Source organism: Cetorhinus maximus, unplaced genomic scaffold (assembly GCF_964194155.1).
Source record: "Cetorhinus maximus unplaced genomic scaffold, sCetMax3.hap1.1 HAP1_SCAFFOLD_1589, whole genome shotgun sequence".
Taxonomy (NCBI): Eukaryota; Metazoa; Chordata; class Chondrichthyes; order Lamniformes; family Cetorhinidae; genus Cetorhinus; species Cetorhinus maximus.
The window spans coordinates 57,847-76,389 of record NW_027597529.1 but is presented as its reverse complement, the minus strand read 5'-3'; positions in this window follow the sequence as shown (position 1 = coordinate 76,389).

Sequence of the window (18,543 nt, the reverse complement as noted above, 5' to 3'; positions counted from 1 at the left end):
GTACAGGAAACCCTGGGGATAAAATGGGACTCTCAGGCTGACCAGCAGTAACTAGGGGGCTACCAAAAGGATCAATGCTTGGGCCTTGGCTATTCACAACCTGCAGTATATCTGTGATTTATGAGGAGACTGTGTGTAACGTGTCTCCGTCTGGCTGATCAGACAGAGCAGGGTTGGAAAGGGAGCTGGGAGACAGACACAAAGGAACTAGAAAGGGACAGAAACTGTTTCAGCCAGGGTCAGGTAGGCAGACTGAGCACTGTCTAATGTGGAAGGGAGAAATCATTCACTGGAACAATCAACATTTTATCTTTAAACGTTTTATGTAAATTATTTTTAATAAACATTCAAATAGGGGTGCTGAATAGATTTCCGAGAATGGCTCGGGGGTGAGACTTCAGCTGAGTGGATAGATTGGAGAAGCTGGGTTCTCTTCACCCTCTTTCCCCCTGGCTGCTTCCTAAAGAAATTGGATCAATTTTCTCAAAATCATGAGGGGTCTCCAGAGAGAAAGTAGGGAGAAGCTGTTCCATCCCTCGGTGGAGGGATTGAGAAGCAAAGAGCACAGGTTTGAGGTGATTGGAAAAAGAAGCAATGGCGATGGGAGGGATAAAGCTTAGAACACAGTGAGTGGTGAGGATCTGGAACGGTTTGTCTGTATGTGCTGGGAGCAGATTCAGCTGTGGCTTTCAAAATGAGATTGCACAAGCACGCGATGTGAAATGATGCAGGGTCATGAGTTTGTGCAGAGCCTGTGTCTACAGATGAAATGGTTTCCTCCTGTGGTGTAATCAATCCATGGAGCTGAGTGGCAGTCTGAACTTGTGCACAAACAGGTTTCTAGATACCGACCACGTCAAGGGCTAAGGGGATAGTGCAGAGAGTTGTCCTAGAATGGCGGAGGAGACTCGAGGGGCTGAATGGCCTACTCCTGTTCCTATGAATCACACAGTTAACATGAAGATACAGTTAGAAAGTCACAGCAAATGTTATGTCACCGTTTTATTGCAAGGAGATTGGAATACAAGAGTCAGAAGTCCTTGCTGCAGTGTTACTCTCTGATGAGGCAACACCTGGAATATTCTGCATAGTTTAAAACATTTTTTAAAAATAATTCATTCATGGGATATGGGCTTCGCTGGCTGGGCCAGCATTTATTGCCCATCCCTAGTTACCCCTTGAGAAGGTGGTGGGTGAGCTGCCTTCTTGAGCCGCTGCAGTCCGTGTGGTGTAGGTACATCCACAGTGCTGTTAGGGAGGGAGTTCCAGGATTTTGACCCAGCGACAGTGAAGGAACGGCCGATATATTTCCAAGTAGTGAGGATGGCGAGTGGCTTGGAGGGGAACTTCCAGGTGGTGGTGTTCCCATCTATCTGCTGCCCTTGTCCTTCTAGACGGTAGTGGTCGTGGGTTTGGAAGGTGCTGTCTAAGGAGCCTTGGTGAATTCCTGCAGTGCATCTTGTAGATGGTACACACACTGCTGCTACTGTGTGCCGGTGGTGGAGGGAGTGAATGTTTGTGGATGGGGTGCCAATCAAGCGGGGCTGCTTTGTCCTGGATGGTGTCGAGCTTCTTCAGTGTTGTGGGAGCTGCACTCATCCAGGCAAGTGGGGAGTATTCCATCACACTCCTGACTTGTGCCTTGTAGATGGTGGACAGGCTTTGGGGAGTCAGGAGGTGAGTTACTCATCGCAGGATTCCCAGCCTCTGACCTGCTCTTGTAGCCACAGTATTTATATGGCTAGTCCAGTTCAGTTTCTGGTCAATGGTAGCCCCCAGGATGTTGATAGTGGGGGATTCAGTGATGGTAATGCTATTGAACGTCAAGGGGCGATGGTCGGATTCTCTCTTGTTGGAGATGGTCATTGCCTGACACTTGTGTGGCGTGACTGTTACTTGCCACTTGTCAGCCCCAGCCTGGATATTGTCCAGGTCTTGCTGCATTTGGACATGGGACTGCAAGTCATCCTTTATCCTGAGGCATTGCCAAAGAAGAAGATTGTTGACCTCTGGCTGGAGAGGGGAACAGTCTCAGCATGATGGATGGACATTTGGACTGAGATGGGGACATACGAACATACGTACGAACAAGGAACAGGAGTAGGCCATTCAGCCCCTCGAGCCTGCTCCGCTATTTAATAGGATCATAGCTGATCTGATAGTAATCTGAAACCTGCATCCCGACTACCCCCGATAACCTTTCACCCCCTTGCTTACCAAGAATCTATCTCGCTCTGCCTTAAAAATATTCAAAGACTCTGCTTCCACCGCCTTTTCAGGAAGAGAGTTCCAGAGACTCACGACCCTCTTGAGTGAAAATATTTCTCCTCAACTCCGTTTTAAATGAGTGACCCCTTATTTTAAACCGTGATTCCTAGTTCTAGATTCTCCCACAAGAGGAAACATCCTCTCCACATCCACCCTGTCAAGACCCCTCGAGAGTAATTTCTTCACAACAAGTGAATGTATCCCTAACTCTAACCCTAGTGTAACTCGAATGCTAATCATATTGTAACTCTAATCCTAACATTACTCTAATCCTAACGTTACTCTAATCCTAACGTTACTCTAATCCTAACGTTACTCTAATCCTAATGTTACTCTAACACTAATGTAACTCTAATGCTTGTTACTTTAATCCTAACGTTGCTTGAATCCTAATGTAATCTAATGCTAATGTTACTCTAATCCTAATCCTAACCTAACTCATCCTAATGTTACTCTAATGCTTGTTACCTTAATCCTAACGTTGCTTGAATCCTAATGTAATCTAATGCTAATGTTACTCTAATCCTAATCCTAACCTAACTCATCCTAATGTTACTCTAATCCTAATGTAACTCTAATGCTAATCTAACTATTGCATTTCTATTATTTGTGAATCAGGATGGTTGTAAAGTGAATATTGCAATTTACAGAAATCGCTGGTGATGTTTTGCTACTATTTATTTTTAGATTGATAGATGAGAATCAATGCCATACAGAATGACAATTTTTCCATGAGCTAATACTAGCCGAGTATTACGTGTATTCATAATATTTCCAGAGAACAAATACAGTAAGCATGTTTATCTGATAATGTGTCTATAAAGGAATGGTTAGGTCTGTAAAGAACATTTGTTGTCAAGTAAATGTCAGGAAATGACTATCTCAGACGAGACCATAGATAACATGACAAAGGAAGCAAATGCAATATGAGAAATAACTTTCAGGTAGCAGGTGGTTAAGATCTGTAATGCACTGCCCGAGAGTGTGGTGGAGACAGGTTAGGGTCTGTAATGCACTGCCCGAGAGCGTGGTGGAGACAGGTTAGGGTCTGTAATGCACTGCCCGAGAGTGTGGTGGAGACAGGTTAGGGTCTGTAATGTACTGCCTGAGAGAGTGTTGGAGACAGGTTAGGGTATGTAATGCACTGCCTGAGAGCGTGGTGGAGACAGGTTAGGGTCTGTAATGCACTGCCCGAGAGTGTGTTGAAGACAGGTTAGCGTCTGTAATGCACTGCCTGAGAGCGTGGTGGAGACAGGTTAGGGTCTGTAATGCACTGCCCTATAGTGTGGTGGAGACAGGTTAGGGTCTGTAATGCACTGCCTGAGAGCGTGGTGGAGACAGGTTAGGGTATGTAATGCACTGCCTGAGAGTGTGGTGGAGACAGGTTCAATTGAGGTATTCAAAAGGGAATTAGAGTGTTATATTGAAAGGAAGAATGGCACTAGGTGAATTGCCCATTCCGACAGCCAGTGCAGATACAACTGGCTGAACAACATCCTTCTGTGCAGTAATGATTCTATAACTCCAATCCTAATGTTATTCTAATCCTACTGTTACCCTAATCCTAATGTTATTCTAATACTAATGATGTTCTAATCCTAATATTACTCCGATCCTAATGTTATTCTAATCCTAATGTTACCCTAATCCTAATGTTACTCTAATACTAATGTTATTCTAATACTAATGTTATTCTAATCCTAATGTTATTCTAATCCTAATGTGATTCTAATCCTAATGTTACTCTGATCCTAATGTTATTCTGATTGTAATCCTAATGTAACTCTAATCCTAATGTAATTCTAATCCTGATGTTACTGTAATCTTGATGTTGCTCTGATCCTGATGTTACTCTGATTGTAATGAAACTCTAATCCTGACGTTACTTCGGTCCTGATGTTGCTCCGATCCTGATGTTACTCCGATCCTGATGTTGCTCCGATCCCGATGTTGCTCCGGCCCCGATGTTGCTCCGACCCCGGTGTTGCTCTGGCCCCGGTGTTACTCCGACCCCAGTGTTACTCTGACCTCGGTGTTACTCAGATCCTGTGTTACTCTAATCAATGTGTTACTCTGACCCCGTGTTACACTGATCCTGTGTTACTCTGATCCTGTGTTACTCTGACCCCGGTGTTACTCTGACCTCGGTGTTACTCGGATCCTATGTTACTCTGACCCTGGGGTTACTCTGACCCTGACGTTACTCTGACCCTGATGTTACTCTGACCCTGGTGTTACTCTGATCCCGGTTTACTCTGACCCTGGTGTTACTCTGATCCTGGTGTTACTCTGATCCTGGTGTTACTGTGACCCCGGTGTTACTCTGACCCCGATGTTACTCTGACCCCGGTGTTACTCTGATCCTGTTTTACGCTGATCTCGGTGTTACTCTGACCCCGATGTTACTCTGATCCTGTGTTACTCTGACCCCGGTGTTACTCTGACACCGCTATTACTCTGACCCCGGTGTTACTCTGACCCCGATGTTACTCTGATCCTGTGTTACTCTGACGCCGGTGTTACTCTGACCCCGGTGTTACTCTGATCCTGTGTTACTCTGACCCCGGTGTTACTCTGACCCCGCTATTACTCTGACCCCGATGTTACTCTGATCCTGTGTTACTCTGATCTGTGTTACTCTGACCCCGGTGTTACTCTGACCCCGGTGTTACTCTGACCCCAGTGTTACTCTGATACTGTGTTACTCTGATCTCGGTGTTAATCTGACCCCGATGTTACTCTGATCCTGTTTTACTCTGAACCCGGTGTTACTCTGACCCCGCTATTACTCTGACCCCGATGTTACTCTGATCCTGTGTTACTCTGATCCTGTGTTACTCTGACGCCGGTGTTACTCTGACCCTGGTGTTACTCTGATCCTTTGTTACTCTGATCTCAGTGTTACTCTGACCCCGGTGTTACTCTGATCCCGGTGTTACTCTGATCCCGGTGTTACTCAGACCCCGGTTGTACTCTGATCCATTGTTACTCTGACCCTGTGTTACTCTGACCCTGGTGTTACTCTGACCCTGGTGTTACTCTGACCCTGTGTTACTCAGATCCGATGTTACTCTGACCCCGGAGTTACTCTGATCTGGTGTTACTCTGACCCCAATGTTACTCTGATCCTGTGTTACTCTGACCCCGGTGTTACTCTGAACCTGCTATTACTCTGACCCCGATGTTACTCTGATCCTGTGTTACTCTGACGCCGGTGTTACTCTGACCCCGGTGTTACTCTGATCCTGTGTTACTCTGATCCTGTGTTACTCTGACCCCGGTGTTACTCTGACCCCGGTGTTACTCTGATCCTGTGTTACTCTGATCCTGTGTTACTCTGATCCTGTGTTACTCTGATCTCGGTGTTACTCTAACCCCGATGTTACTCTGATCCTGTGTTACTCTGACCCCGGTGTTACTCTGACCCCGCTATTACTCTGACCCCGATGTTACTCTGATCCTGTGTTACTCTGATCTGTGTTACTCTGACCCCAGTGTTACTCTGACCCCGGTGTTACTCTGACCCCGCTATTACACTGACCCCGATTTTACTCTGATCCTGGGTTACTCTGATGCCGGTGATACTCTGACCCCAGTGTTACTCTGACCCCGGTGTTACTCTGATCCTGTGTTACTCTGATCTCGGTGTTACTCTGATCCCGATGTTATTCTGATCCATTGTTACTCTGACCCTGTGTTACTCCGACCCTGTGTTACTATGACACTGGTGTTACTCTGACCCTGGTGTTACTCTGACCCTGTGTTACTCGGATCCGGTGTTACTCTGACCCCGGAGTTACTCTTATCTAGTGTTACACTGATCCTGGTGTTACTCTGACCCTGTGTTACTCTGACCCTGTGTTACTCTGACCCTGTGTTACTCTGACCCTGTGTTACTCTGATCCTGGTGTTACTCTGATCCTGGTGTTACTCTGACCTTGATGTTAATTTGATCATGTGTTACGCTGACACTGGTGTTACTCTGACCCCAGTGTTACTCTGATCCTGTGTTACTCTGATCATGTGTTACTCTGATCATGTGCTACTCTGACCCCGGTGTTACTCTGACCCCGGTGTTACTCTGATCCCGGTGTTACTCTGATCCCGGTGTTACTCTGATCCTGTGTTACTCTGACCCTGATGTTACTCTGACCCTGGTGATAATCTGACCCTGGTGTTACTCTGATCCCGGTGTTACTCTGCTCCTGTGTTACTCTGAACCCGGTGTTACTCTGACCCTGGTGTTACGCTGACCCCGGTCTTACTCTGATCCTGTGTTACTCTGACCCTGATGTTAATCTGATCCTGTGTTACACTCATACTGGTGTTACTCTGACCCCGGTGTTACTCTCATCCTGTGTTACTTTGGTCCTGTGTTACTCTGACCCCGGTGCTACTCTGATCCTGGTGTTACTCTGACCCTGGTGTTACTCTGACCCCGGTGTTACTCTGACCCCGGTGTTACTCTGACCCCGGTGTTACTCCGATCCGGTGTTAATCTGATCCTGTGTTACTCTGATCCTGTGTTAATCTGATCCTGTGTTACTCTGATTCTGTGTTACTCTGATCCCGGTGTGACTCTGATCCCGGTGTTACTCTGACCCTGTGTTACTCTGACCCCGGTGTTACTCTGACCCCGGTGTTACTCTGACCCCGGTGTTACTCCGATCCGGTGTTAATCTGATCCTGTGTTACTCTGATCCTGTGTTACTCTGATTCTGTGTTACTCTGATCCCGGTGTGACTCTGATCCCGGTGTTACTCTGACCCTGTGTTACTCTGATCCCGGTGTTACTTTGATTCCCGTGTTACTCTGACCCCGGTGTTAGTCTGACCCCGGTGTTACTCAGACCCCGGTGTTACTCTGACCCTGTGTTACTCTGACCCTGTGTTAGTCTGACCCTGTGTTACTCTGATCCTGGTGTTACTCCGACCCTGTGTTACTCTGATCCCGGTGTTATTCTGATCCCGGTGTTATTCTGATCCCGGTGTTACTCTGACCCTGTGTTACTTTGATCCCGGTGTTACTCTGAACCTGTGTTACTTTGATCCCGGTGTTACTCAGACCCCGGTTGTACTCTGACCCTGTGTTACTCTGACCCTGTGTTACTCTGACCCTGTGTTACTCTGACCCTGGTGTTTCTCTGACCCTATGTTACTCGGATCCGATGTTACTCTGACCCTGGAGTTACTCTGATCTGGTGTTACTCTGACCCCGGTGTTACTCTGACCCCGGTGTTACTCTGACCCCGGTGTTACTCTGACCCCGATGTTACTCTGATCCTGTGTTACGCTGATGCCGGTGTTACTCTGACCCCGGTGTTACTCTGATCCTGTGTTACTCTGCTCCTGTGTTACCCTGATCTTGGTGTTACTCTGACCTCGATGTTACTCTGATCCTGTGTTACTCTGACCCCGGTGTTACTCTGACCCCGCTATTACTCTGACCCCCGATGTTACTCTGATCCTGTGTTACTCTGATCTGTGTTACTCTGACCCCGGTGTTACTCTGACCCCGCTATTACTCTGACCCCGCTATTACTCTGACCCCGATGTTACTCTGATCCTGGGTTACTCTGACCCCGGTGTTACTCTGACCCCGGTGTTACTCTGATCCTGTGTTACTCAGATCTTGGTATTACTCTGACCCCTATGTTACTCTGATCCATTGTTACTCTGACCCTGTGTTACTCTGACCCCGGTGTTACTCTGACCCCGGTGTTACTCTGACCCCGATGTTACTCTGATCCTGTGTTACTCTGATGCCGGTGTTACTCTGACCCCGGTGTTACTCTGATCCTGTGTTACTCTGATCCTGTGTTACCCTGATCTCGGTGTTACTCTGACCTCGATGTTACTCTGATCCTGTGTTACTCTGACCCCGGTGTTACTCTGACCCCGCTATTACTCTGACCCCGATGTTACTCTGATCCTGTGTTACTTTGATCTGTGTTACTCTGATCTGTGTTACTCTGACCCCGGTGTTACTCTGACCCCGGTGTTACTCAGACCCCGGTGTTACTCTGACCCCGGTGTTACTCTGACCCTGTGTTACTCTGACCCTGTCTTAGTCTGATCCTGTTGTTACTCTGACCCTGTGTTACTCTGACCCCGGTGTTACTCTGACCCCGGTGTTACTCTGACCCCGCTATTACTCTGACCCCGATGTTACTCTGATCCTGGGTTACTCTGACGCCGGTGTTACTCTGACCCCGGTGTTACTCTGACCCCGGTGTTACTCTGACCCCGGTGTTACTCTGATCCTGTGTTACTCAGATCTCGGTATTACTCTGACCCCTATGTTACTCTGATCCATTGTTACTCTGACCCTGTGTTACTCTGACCCTGTGTTACTCTGACCCTGCGTTACTCTGCCCCTGGTGTTACTCTGCCCCCGGAGTTACTCTGATCTGGTGTTACACTGATCCTGGTGTTACTCTGACCCTGTGTTACTCTGACCCTGTGTTACTCTGATCCTGTGTTAGTCTGACCCTGGTGTTACTCTGATCCTGTGTTACGCTGACACTGGTGTTACTCTGACCCCGGTGTTACTCTGACCCCGCTATTACTCTGACCCCGATGTTACTCTGATCCCGGTGTTACTCTGATCCTGTGTTACTCTGATCCTGTGTTACTCTGACCCTGGTGTTACTCCGATCCCGGTGTTACGCTGACCCTGTGTTACTCTGATCCTGTGATACTCGGACACTGTGTTACTCTGATTCCGGTGTTACTCTGATCCTGTGTTACTCGGACCCTGTGTTACTCTGATTCCGGTGTTACTCTGATCCTGTGCTACTCTGATCCTGTGTTACTCCGATCCGGTGTTACTCCGATCCCGGTGTTACTCCGACCCTGTGTTACTCTGACCGTGATGTTACTCTGACCCTGATGTTACTCCGACCCTGTGTTACTCTGATCCCGGTGTTACTCCGACCCGGTGTTACTCTGATCCCGGTGTTACTCCTACCTGGTGTTACTCCGATCCCGGTGTTACTCTGATCCCGGTGTTACTCTGACCCGGTGTTACTCTGACCCCGGTGTTACTCTGACCCCGGTGTTACTCTGACCACGGTGTTACTCTGACCCCGGTGTTACTCCGATCCCGGTGTTACTCTGATCCCGGTGTTACTCTGACCCTGTGTTACTCTGACCTTGTGTTACTCTGATCCCGGTGTTACTTTGATCCCCGTGTTACTCTGACCTTGTGTTACTCTGACCCCGGTGTTACTCAGACCCCGGTGTTACTCTGACCCTGTGTTACTCTGACCCTGTCTTAGTCTGATCCTGTTGTTACTCTGACCCTGTGTTACTCTGATCCCTGTGTTATTCTGATCCCAGTGTTACTCTGACCCTGTGTTACTTTGATCCCGGTGTTACTCTGAACCTGTGTTACTTTGATCCCGGTGTTACTCAGACCCCGGTTGTACTCTGACCCTGTGTTACTCTGACCCTGTGTTACTCTGACCCTGGTGTTACTCTGACCCTATGTTACTCGGATCCGATGTTACTCTGACCCTGGAGTTACTCTGATCTGGTGTTACTCTGACCCCGATGTTACTCTGACCCCGGTGTTACTCTGATCCTGGTGTTACTCTGACCCCGGTGTTACTCTGACCCCGATGTTACTCTGATCCTTTGTTACTCTGATGCCGGTGTTACTCTGACCCCGGTGTTACTCTGATCCTGTGTTACTTTGATCCTGTGTTACCCTGATCTCGGTGTTACTCTGACCTCGATGTTACTCTGATCCTGTGTTACTCTGACTCCGGTGTTACTCTGACCCCGCTATTACTATGACCGCGATGTTACTCTGATCCTGTGTTACTCTGATCTGTGTTACTCTGCTCTGTGTTACTCTGGTCTGTGTTACTCTGATCTGTGTTACTCTGACCCCAGTGTTACTATGACCCCGGTGTTACTCTGACCCCGCTATTACTCTGACCCCGATGGTACTCTGATCCTGGGTTACTCTGACGCCGGTGTTACTCTGACCCCGGTGTTACTCTGACCCCAGTGTTACTCTGATCCTGTGTTACTCAGATCTCGGTATTACTCTGACCCCTATGTTACTCTGATCCATTGTTACTCTGACCCTGTGTTACTCTGACCCTGTGTTACTCTGACCCTGCGTTACTCTGCCCCTGGTGTTACTCTGACCCCGGAGTTACTCTGAACTGGTGTTACACTGATCCTGGTGTTACTCTGACCCTGTGTTACTCTGACCCTGTGTTACTCTGATCCTGGTGTTACTCTGATCCCGGTGTTACTCTGATCCTGTGTTAGTCTGACCCTGGTGTCACTCTGATCCTGTGTTACGCTGACACTGGTGTTACTCTGACCCCGGTGTTACTCTGACCCCGCTATTACTCTGACCCCGATGTTACTCTGACCCCGATGTTACTCTGACCCCGATGTTACTCTGATCCTGGGTTACTCTGATCTGTGTTACTCTGACATGTGTTACTCTGACCCCGGTGTTACTCTGACCCTGGTGTTACTCCGATCCCGGTGTTACGCTGACCCTGTGTTACTCTGATCCTGTGTTACTCGGACACTGTGTTACTCTGATTCCGGTGTTACTCTGATCCTGTGTTACTCGGACCCTGTGTTACTCTGATTCCGGTGTTACTCTGATCCTGTGTTACTCTGATCCTGTGTTACTCCGATCCGTTGTTACTCCGATCCTGGTGTTACTCCGACCCTGTGTTACTCTGACCGTGATGTTACTCTGACCCTGATGTTACTCCGACCCTGTGTTACTCTGATCCCGGTGTTACTCCGACCCGGTGTTACTCCGACCCGGTGTTACTCCGACCCGGTGTAACTCTGATCCCGGTGTTACTCTGATCCTGTGTTAGTCTGACCCTGGTGTTACTCTGATCCTGTGTTACGCTGACATTGGTGTTACTCTGACCCCGTTGTTACTCTGACCCCGCTATTACTCTGACCCCGATGTTACTCTGATCCTGTGTTACTCTGATCTGTTTTACTCTGACCCTGGTGTTACTCCGATCCCGGTGTTACGCTGACCCTGTGTTACTCTGATCCTGTGTTACTCTGATCTGTTTTACTCTGACCCTGGTGTTACTCCGATCCCGGTGTTACGCTGACCCTGTGTTACTCTGATCCTGTGTTACTCGGACCCTGTGTTACTCTGATTCCGGTGTTACTCTGATCCCGGTGTTACTCTGACCCGGTGTTACTCTGACCCCGGTGTTACTCTGACCACGGTGTTACTCTGACCACGGTGTTACTCTGATCCCGGTGTTACTCCGATCCCGGTGTTACTCTGACCCTGTGTTACTCTGACCCCGGTGTTACTCTGACCCTGGTGTTACTCCGATCCTGGTGTTACTCTGATCCCGGTGTTACTCTGATCCTGTGTTAGTCTGACCCTGGTGTTACTCTGATCCTGTGTTACGCTGACATTGGTGTTACTCTGACCCCGTTGTTACTCTGACCCCGCTATTACTCTGACCCCGATGTTACTCTGATCCTGTGTTACTCTGATCTGTTTTACTCTGACCCTGGTGTTACTCCGATCCCGGTGTTACGCTGACCCTGTGTTACTCTGATCCTGTGTTACTCTGATCTGTTTTACTCTGACCCTGGTGTTACTCCGATCCCGGTGTTACGCTGACCCTGTGTTACTCTGATCCTGTGTTACTCGGACCCTGTGTTACTCTGATTCCGGTGTTACTCTGATCCTGTGTTACTCGGACCCTGTGTTACTCTGATTCCGGTGTTACTCTGATCCTGTGTTACTCCGATCCAGTGTTACTCCGATCCCGGTGTTACTCCGACCCTGTGTTACTCCGATCCCGGTATTACTCCGACCCTGTGTTACTCTGACCCTGATGTTACTCTGACCCTGATGTTACTCCGACCCTGTGTTACTCTTATCCCGGTGTTACTCCAACCCGGTGTCACTCCGACCCGGTGTCACTCTGATCCCGGTGTCACTCCGACCCAGTGTTACTCCGATCCCGGTGTTACTCTGATCCCGGTGTTACTCTGACCCGGTGTTACTCTGACCCCGGGGTTACTCTGACCACGGTGTTACTCTGACCACGGTGTTACTCTGATCCCGGTGTTACTCCGATCCCGGTGTTACTCTGACCCTGTGTTACTCTGACCCCGGTGTTACTCTGACCCTGGTGTTACTCCGATCCTGGTGTTACTCTGATCCCGGTGTTACTCTGATCCTGTGTTAGTCTGACCCTGGTGTTACTCTGATCCTGTGTTACGCTGACATTGGTGTTACTCTGACCCCGTTGTTACTCTGACCCCGCTATTACTCTGACCCCGATGTTACTCTGATCCTGTGTTACTCTGATCTGTTTTACTCTGACCCTGGTGTTACTCCGATCCCGGTGTTACGCTGACCCTGTGTTACTCTGATCCTGTGTTACTCTGATCTGTTTTACTCTGACCCTGGTGTTACTCCGATCCCGGTGTTACGCTGACCCTGTGTTACTCTGATCCTGTGTTACTCGGACCCTGTGTTACTCTGATTCCGGTGTTACTCTGATCCTGTGTTACTCGGACCCTGTGTTACTCTGATTCCGGTGTTACTCTGATCCTGTGTTACTCCGATCCAGTGTTACTCCGATCCCGGTGTTACTCCGACCCTGTGTTACTCCGATCCCGGTATTACTCCGACCCTGCGTTACTCTGACCCTGATGTTACTCTGACCCTGATGTTACTCCGACCCTGTGTTACTCTTATCCCGGTGTTACTCCAACCCGGTGTCACTCCGACCCGGTGTCACTCTGATCCCGGTGTCACTCCGACCCAGTGTTACTCCGATCCCGGTGTTACTCCGATCCCGGTGTTACTCTGACCCGGTGTTACTCTGACCCCGGTGTTACTCTGACCACGGTGTTACTCTGACCACGGTGTTACTCTGACCCCGCTATTACTCTGACCCCGATTTTACTCTGATCCTGGGTTACTCTGACGCCGGTGTTACTCTGACCCCGGTGTTACTCTGACCCCAGAGTTACTCTGATCCTGTGTTACTCTGATCTCGGTGTTACTCTGATCCCGATGTTACTCTGATCCATTGTTACTCTGACCCTGTGTTACTCTGATCCTGTGTTACTCTGATCTCGGTGTTACTCTGATCCCGATGTTACTCTGATCCATTGTTACTCTGACCCTGTGTAACTCCGACCCTGTGTTACTATGACCCTGGTGTTACTCTGACCCTGGTGTTATTCTGACCCTGTGTTACTCTGACCCCGGTGTTACTCTGACCCTGGTGTTACTCTGACCCCGGTGTTACTCTGACCCCGGTGTTACTCTGACCCCAATGTTACTCTGATCCTGTGTTACTCTGACCCCGGTGTTACTCTGATCCTGGTGTTACTCTGATCCTGTGTTACTCTGATCCTGTGTTACCCTGATCTCGGTGTTACTCTGACCTCGATGTTACTCTGATCCTGTGTTACTCTGATCCCGGTGTTACTCTGATCCTGTGTTACCCTGATCCTGTGTTACTCTGATCTGTGTTACTCTGACCCCGGTGTTACTCTGACCCCGGTGTTACTCTGACCGCGCTATTACTCTGACCCCGATGGTACTCTGATCCTGGGTTACTCTGACGCCGGTGTTACTCTGATCCTGTGTTACTCAGATCTCGGTATTACTCTGACCCCTATGTTACTCTGATCCATTGTTACTCTGACCCTGTGTTACTCTGACCCTGCGTTACTCTGCCCCTGGTGTTACTCTGACCCCGGAGTTACTCTGATCTGGTGTTACACTGATCCTGGTGTTACTCTGACCCTGTTACTCTGACCCTGTGTTACTCTGATCCTGGTGTTACTCTGATCCCGGTGTTACTCTGATCCTGTGTTAGTCTGACCCTGGTGTTACTCTGATCCTGTGTTACGCTGACACTGGTGTTACTCTGACCCTGGTGTTACTCTGACCCCGCTATTACTCTGACCCCGGTGTTACTCTGACCCCGCTATTACTCTGACCCCGATGGTACTCTGATCCTGGGTTACTCTGACGCCGGTGTTACTCTGACCCCGGTGTTACTCTGACCCCGGTGTTACTCTGATCCTGTGTTACTCAGATCTCGGTATTACTCTGACCCCTATGTTACTCTGATCCATTGTTACTCTGACCCTGTGTTACCTCTGACCCTGCGTTACTCTGCCCCTGGTGTTACTTTGCCCCTGGTGTTACTCTGATCTGGTGTTACACTGATCCTGGTGTTACTCTGACCCTGTGTTACTCTGACCCTGCGTTACTCTGCCCCTGGTGTTACTCTGACCCCGGAGTTACTCTGATCTGGTGTTACACTGATCCTGGTGTTACTCTGACCCTGTGTTACTCTGACCCTGTGTTACTCTGATCCCGGTGTTACTCTGATCCTGTGTTAGTCTGACCCTGGTGTATCTCTGATCCTGTGTTACGCTGACCCCGCTATTACTCTGACCCCGGTGTTACTCTGACCCCGGTGTTACTCTGACCCCGATGTTACTCTGATCCTGTGTTACTCTGATCTCGGTGTTACTCTGATCCCGATGTTACTCTGACCCTGTGTTACTCTGACCCCGGTGTTACTTTGATCCTAAACCCAGGCGGATGATGTTATTGGGTCGGTGAGAGGATTTGCAGCTTTCATGACGCGCGACTAGGCCCCGCCCCGATACTGTCACGTGCCCCAGTTAGCGTCAATTTGATCACGTGCCCGCTACCCTTCCCCACATCACGTGCCCGGCTCCATAACCGGCTCCGCCCCATCACGTTTCCGACTCCATTTCCAGCCCCGCCCCATCACGTGTCCTACCCCATTTCCGGCTCCGCCCCATCACGTGTCCGACCCAATTTCCGGCTCCGCCCCATCACGTGTCCGGCTCCATTTCCAGCCCCGCCCTATCACGTGTCAGGCTCCATTTCCGGCTCCGCCCCATCACGTGTCCGGCTCCATTTCCGCTCACCTTGCCGCCATGTCCGCTGTGCTCAGAGGGATTCTCGGCCTTTCGGCTCCGCTCCGCCCGGCTCTGCTCGGCCAACGGGCCCGACTCAGCAGCAAAGCCTCCGCCCGGGAGATCGGCACCGCGGTGAGTGTGAGGCCCCGGCCCGGGGATAGGCCCAGTAACCGGGTCACCCCGACAGTGCGGCGCTCCCTCAGTACTGACCCTCCGACAGTGCGGCGCTCCCTCAGCACTGACCCTCCGACAGTGCGGCGCTCCCTCAGTACTGACCCTCCGACAGTGCGGCGCTCCCTCAGCACTGACCCTCTGACAGTGCGGCGCTCCCTCAGTACTGACCCTCCGACAGTGCGGCGCTCCCTCAGTACTGACCCTCCGACAGTGCGGCGCTCCCTCAGTACTGACCCTCTGAGAGTGCGGCGCTCCCTCAGTACTGACCCTCCGACAGTGCGGCGCTCCCTCAGCACTGACCCTCCGACAGTGCGGTGCTCCCTCACTACTGACCCTCCGACAGGGCGGCGCTCCCTCAGTACTGACCCTCCAACAGTGCGACGCTCCCTCAGCACTGACCCTCTGAGAGTGCGGCGCTCCCTCAGCACTGACCCTCCGACAGTGCGGCGCTCCCTCAGCACTGACCCTCCGACAGTGCGGCGCTCCCTCAGTACTGACCCTCCGACAGTGCGGCGCTCCCTCAGCACTGACCCTCCGACAGTGCGGCGCTCCCTCAGCACTGACCCTCTGAGAGTGCGGCGCTCCCTCAGCACTGACCCTCCGACAGTGCGGCACTCCCTCAGTACTGACCCTCCGACAGTGCGGCGCTCCCTCAGCACTGACCCTCCGACAGTGCGGCGCTCCCTCAGCACTGACCCTCCAACAGTGCGGCGCTCCCTCAGCACTGACCCTCTGAGAGTGCGGCGCTCCCTCAGCACTGACCCTCCGACAGTGCGGCGCTCCCTCAGTACTGACCCTCCGACAGTGCGGCGCTCCCTCAGCACTGACCCTCCGACAGTGCGGCGCTCCCTCAGTACTGACCCTCCGACAGTGCGGCGCTCCCTCAGTACTGACCCTCCGACAGTGCGGCGCTCCCTCAGCACTGACCCTCTGAGAGTGCGGCACTCCCTCTGTACTGACCCTCCGACAGTGCGGCGCTCCCTCAGCACTGACCCTCCGACAGTGCGGCGCTCCCTCACTACTGACCCTCCGACAGTGCGGCGCTCCCTCAGCGCTTACCCTCCGACAGTGCGGCGCTCCCTCAGCGCTTACCCTCCGACAGTGCGGCACTCCCTCAGCACTTACCCTCCGACAATGCGGCACTCCCTCAGTACCGACCCTCCGACAGTGCGGCGCTCCCTCAGCACTGACCCTCCGACAGTGCGGCGCTCCCTCAGCACTGACCCTCCGACAGTGCGGCGCTCCCTCAGCACTGACCCTCCGACAGTGCGGCGCTCCCTCAGCACTGACCCTCCGACAGTGCGGCGCTCCCTCAGCATTGACCCTCCGACAGTGCGGCACTCCCTCAGTACTGACCCTCCGACAGTGCGGCACTCCCTCAGTACTGACCCTCCGACAGTGCGGCACTCCCTCAGTACTGACCCTCCGACAGTGCGGCACTCCCTCAGTACTGACCCTCCGACAGTGCGGCACTCCCTCAGTACTGACCCTCCGACAGTGCGGCGGTCCCTCAGTACTGACCCTCCGACAGTGCGGCGCTCCCTCAGTACTGACCCTCCGACAGTGCAGCCCTCCCTCAGTCCTGTGCGTATCTGCTCCTTCAGTGTTCTGTTGGGGCTCAGACTCCCCTGTGCTTTGTGGTTCTGAGAGAATCTCCGGGGAGGGTCGGGCCCCCTTTACTTGCACCTGAAGTGGGACATTACCGGCAGCTTTGCTGTTTACAGGGATGAGGGTGTGAGCAGCTCCCTTTGTGCCATGTTTGCTCTCTTGTTGTGTAAGGGGATTTTCCAGGTGAGACTATCAGCTGGTGGCCCTCAGTGCCACTGTAACCTTGCTGTCTGCCCATACATTATCCTCTCTCTGTCTGTCTCTCTCTTTCTCGTACAGGAGACGGTGATTGGACTCAGTGTAATGTCACTTGTGATGCTGGTCCCTGCAGCCTGGTTCCTGGCTCACATCGAGAACTACAAGAAGCGGGAGTGAAGGAGTGTCCGCGGCCTGACCAAGAAACCAAAAGCTCAAACTTTAATCCTCCGTTCTCTCTCCCCTTGAGCTCTGTCTGTCAGGAGATCAACATTCCAGCTGTGTCTCTCAGAACCATTCTTTATTGCGATGTTAATCATTTCCTTTGTCAATTGATGCTGTAGCTGATGTCAGTTACAATAAAGCTTATTTAAAATGTCTGGTGTCTATCATGTGTGTTGTTGAGGAGGTGGCTGGGGAGTAAGTGTACCCGCACCCTTGTATGGTGAGTGTGCTGTGTCGGACTGTGTATGGTGCTGAGACATGTCACTCTCTCAGCAATGGAGTGGTGATGTGGGCCCAGGCTTTGAGAGTGTTGGAAGCTAATCCCTCATTCATCCCTTGGATTAAATTCCCAGTTCGCTGCTCAAATGGATCTTGTGCACTGGATCTGACCTGTTGACTACCCTGCAATCCAGGATCACAGAGGAGCTGGAGCCTCGCGTCTCGGAGCAGGTTCCTCCATACAACAAGGACCAGCAGGAGTGGGGGGTGGGAGGGGAGCAGGAGGAGGCTCCCGAGCCTGTTCCACAATTTGATGAGAACGTGGCTGATCTGTAACCTTATTCTACATACCCACCGTTACCTCGTATCCTTTGGACTTGGATGGGTTTTGTTAACCGATTTAAAATTAATAATTGGCCTATTTTCCATGTTCCCTTCACCATGTTGTCAGGTGCGTCCCTGCTTTTTAAATTGGTTTTTGTTTCAATATGTGCAAAGGTGTATCGCCGGGGAAGGCCCACGTGGCACTTCCACCTCGCGCCTGTGCGCTCAGTTATTGGCTGCGATGCCCAGTGCCATCTGCTGCTGGTGGGCGAGGTTCCCATCTTCTCGCAGCTCTCGTGCTGAGAGATTGGGCTCTCGTTTTTAATTCTCTTCTCCCCTCCCCATCCATCCCAGTCCGAGACTACCAGGGGCCGTGTCTCGGGGGTGGGGGGGGTTAGCCGGCCATCGTTCCAAACTCCGGCCTCTCTCTACGTGAGGCCAGACCCTGAGGACCAGGAGCTGGGTAACTTGGCGATGGAGGGTGAAGAGGGGCTGGGGTTCCTGTGACTATGAGGAAGTGCGGCCGAGATTGGGAACTCAGTCCAGCCTGGAGAGTTACAGGTGGTGATGCCCCTCCCCA